This window comes from Mytilus californianus, unplaced genomic scaffold (genome assembly GCF_021869535.1).
Source record: "Mytilus californianus isolate M0D057914Y unplaced genomic scaffold, xbMytCali1.0.p SCAF_14, whole genome shotgun sequence".
Lineage (NCBI taxonomy): Eukaryota > Metazoa > Mollusca > Bivalvia > Mytilida > Mytilidae > Mytilus > Mytilus californianus.
Window position 1 is genome coordinate 21,923,324 of NW_026262626.1, and position 3,862 is coordinate 21,927,185.

A 3,862-nucleotide genomic window follows, 5' to 3' on the forward strand; every position below is an offset into this window, starting at 1 on the left:
TCATGGATAAAAACAATTAAAACAATCAATCATTATGGTCGGTTGTGAACAGCAGGTCGTCAAAAATTGAGAGGGCAAATTTTGAATACCATGCACAAAAAAAAACCCGGTACATTGGATTCAAACGGAAATAACGCCTCATACCGTATGTTTGTCCCATTTAGCATGATGTAGCCCTACTGTTGTCGTCTTCTTGTTATGTTCATTGTTTGGTTGTTTTACATTCATAGTATTCAACAAATAATGATGATAAGAGCCGATTTGTGAAAAAATTATCAAAATATAATTTTGTTATATCAAGGTCCCTTGGAAAGCGGTTATTATTTGTTGTTGTTGACGTTCGTTCTCCGTTCATACAATTTTCACATTTTCATTTTATGTAGTAGTAATGCACCTGCAAAAAGTAAAATAACAAAAATACCGAACTTCTAGGAAAGTTCAAAACGGAAAGTCCCTAATCAAATGGCAAAATCAAAAGCTCAAACACATCAAACGAATTGATAACAACTGCCATATTCATGACTTGGTACAGGCATTTTCTTATGTAGAAAATGGTGAATTAAACCTGGTTTTATAGCTAGCTAAACCTCTCACTTGTATGACAGTCGCATACAATTCCATTATATTGACAACGATGTGTGAACAAAACAAACAGACACAATAGGTAAAAATGTTAAAAACAAATTTCCATGTCTGTTACATACCGAGTGTATTTTCTTGGTTGCTTTCGATCTGAAATAAAACTACTAAATTCTTTTCCGAAACTCGCTAAATCACATGAATATGCCAGAGAAATTTCCTACGAGGTTTAAAGGAAACTGACAATAAGACTTTTACATTTATATTTTAGTAAAAAATAAATGTGAAAAAATCTTGGGTTCTTCTTCGCGGATTATTTCTTTGAGAAACAACTACTAGTATTTGGATTTAAACATCTAAGGGAACGAGCATTTAACTTCCAGGGAGGAGGAGGGATTATGGTTTTTTTTCTGAAAAAATATTTTGATCCCCAATTTGATGAAAAAAAAATTATTCTGGGCAAGCAGATGACAAAAAAAATATTCTGAATTCAGATTTCCCCCATAGTGTTAAATTTTGAAAAAATAATTTGATTGGTAGTGTTGAAAAACTGAATAAATTTGTTCGCGCTTTGCGCCAAAAAAAGTTTCTGACTCAGAAAAAAAAACCATAACCCTCCGCTCCCTTGAAGTTAAATGATTGCTCCCTAAACTTTTAAGTAATGGGTTTAAATTGCACGATAAAAACAATAAATGTACGTACATAAAATTGATTTGTTCTCTCTACGAAACAGTCCAAAAGCTCGGTGCGCCTCGCTTTTCGTCCTCTTTCCATATATAATAGCTCATTTAAATAAATTTATATTTTACGACAATGTACACTCTTGTATATAAAATTATAGATTATGAAATGGAAACTGAGTATTCGGAAATTTTCCAGTGTTGAATTTCCAGGAACATGTACATGATGTAGTATTATCCAATACGTTATAAATGACTAAGTAATGACGTTAATGGATTTTCCAAAAATATGTGCAACATCAGCACACCTAAACCACAAAATGACAGTATGGAAACAACAAATTAGTGTACATGTGTATAAATATAGGTTCGAAAGTATTTATGTATTGTGTCATTGATTCACACTGAGGCAAGCTGAACAATTGTCAAATCTTATACAAGGTAAGATATTATATTGTGATATATAACAAGTGTGGACACAGATCAGTGTGGATAGTATGTTCGGATGTTTGACAGTGTGTTCTGTCAAAAAGGGTTCTCTGGTTTTCCCAATAGGGTTCTATATTATACTGTGACAGCCAACCTGTATAGGTATTAAATACAAAAAATTAGCAGTGTTGTTTATTTAATATTTTATTGTGATATATAATGATGGTAAAATTTTAAGGCAACAAGTGGCGTTCCGTGGTATTGTGATCCTCGAGAAATAGATATATTTATAGGTATTAATTTTTTAAGATCTATATTGTTGTAAGTAATTTTAAAACAATGCTTATTAAATCATGATCTTATGAATATTTTAAAACAGTTATACAGAAAAAAATAAATTATTTGAATGAATGCAACAATATCTAGTGTAATATTGTCATAAACTTTAACGGAAATTTACATCTTAATCACACTAATTTTTCCTTTGATTTTTTTTTTTTTATAAATTTAACTAGAATGATCTCGAGTGAATGCACTTCATATAAAGAGAAAAGCAAACAGTAGAGAAAAGAGAATATCAGAAGACGAAAAACATTTCTTCCTTATTTGCCAAAAACAAAAAACAAAAAAAAAACGAGGGAAGTTCAACATTTAAAAAAGCATAAAACCTATAAGCAAGGACTCCTTAAGTTTCGATAAAATCTAATAAACAAATCAGCTATTTTTTTATAGATAAATTTGGCTATTTTATTAGGTACGGACTTGTCTGTATTTCTTTATCATTGACTTCAATATTTTGTTGGTTAGAGTGATTCTGATAAATTTTAAGTTCAATCTACGAAGGTGCTTCGTTTTTTTTTTATTTAATATCTAACTGTCTAATCACTTTACTTTAACTGCATGACATAACTTATATTTTTACTACTAAAGGAAGAGACCGATTTCATTGAGCCGCATCTCCTCTGAAACCATACGAAGTCGGAAATATGTGTGATATGACGTATAAATATAGCGTTTTGTCATTCCTACATTTGTCTTTAAACCAATTCTTTTTCCACAGAAAACGCCAATTTTTGAGAAAATAACCCAATTCGGAGACCATTATCGGTCCGTGTCTTATACGCTTTCGCGCATGCTCAGTCGACATACAGCCCGCGAAATTTAAAAGTTCTTTGTTTCAACACTTGCCCAATTGTTCCGCGATTTCGTGGGCATATTCTAGTTATGTTTTATGTTAATTACATGTAAATCTTTTTCAGGAACTGACCAAGATACCATAGTAAATCTATTGCATACAAAAAAAAACAATGAAGCTATATCAGAAAGTCGTTGTTTTAATTGTAATTTTTGCCTTCTGTGGTGATGTCGGCAATCTTATAAATTCGGTATGGACTGGACAAGAAATGGTATCACAAAACTCCGCTGTCCTGTTGCCCGGAGCACATGCAATTTGGGGACACGTGGCAAGGGCAGTGGTAAGGGGTTTGTCAAAAAGAGGAAAGAAAAAGGGAGGTAGCGAACATACAAAAGGCAAGAGACCGAGCACCAAAGGTAAACATCAGAAAGGACAAAGCAGAAAACAAAAAGACCAAGACCGGGCAAGTGGAAAGAAACAAAAAGGGGGAAAAGATGGGAGCAAGAAGAGGGGATGAAAATATTAAGATGATATTCTGTAACATGTGTCATTCCCTTTTTTATAAAGGATACACACCGAGTGTTTAGGAGACTGTTCTAGAGTTCAACTAGTATGGTGTCATTTCAGCTTAAATTGTGACAGTTTGCAAAAGTATGGAAATGTGATCATTAACAGAATGTAAAGATAGTAGAAGTGTCAAAAATAAAAGAAAAATGAATTATTTGCCTATTTTTTTGTTATCAATAATACTATTTAGGTGAAAACTGGTGTAGGATTTTAATTCAATCTGTAAAAAGTATTTTATAGAAACGTACACGAAAAACAAAAGTTCACTCTTTGTATTCGAACGTTGTTTTGTTTTATTTTCAAATCTTTGACGTTGTCTTGAATAAAACAGCAAAGTGTTGAAGGCCTCTAATACTAATAAACCTAGACAAGATTGGGAAAACATACTGATTATAAATGAATATAATGTGCGTGTGAAGGTCTTTTCTGTTTTTATTTGCACCAAGAACGCTTAAAACCAAACAATGAGGGG

The 3,862-nt window shown here is 32.2% G+C and overlaps 1 long non-coding RNA gene across 1 annotated transcript; it reads left to right on the forward strand.

Moving 5' to 3' along the window:
• Nucleotides 1-1,559: 1,559 nt before the first annotated feature.
• LOC127724396 (uncharacterized) lies at nt 1,560-3,552 on the forward strand. The gene is made up of 2 exons (XR_007992481.1): nt 1,560-1,700; nt 2,948-3,552. It is a non-coding gene; the product is annotated as an uncharacterized LOC127724396 (long non-coding RNA).
• The last annotated feature ends 310 nt before the right edge of the window (nt 3,553-3,862 follow it).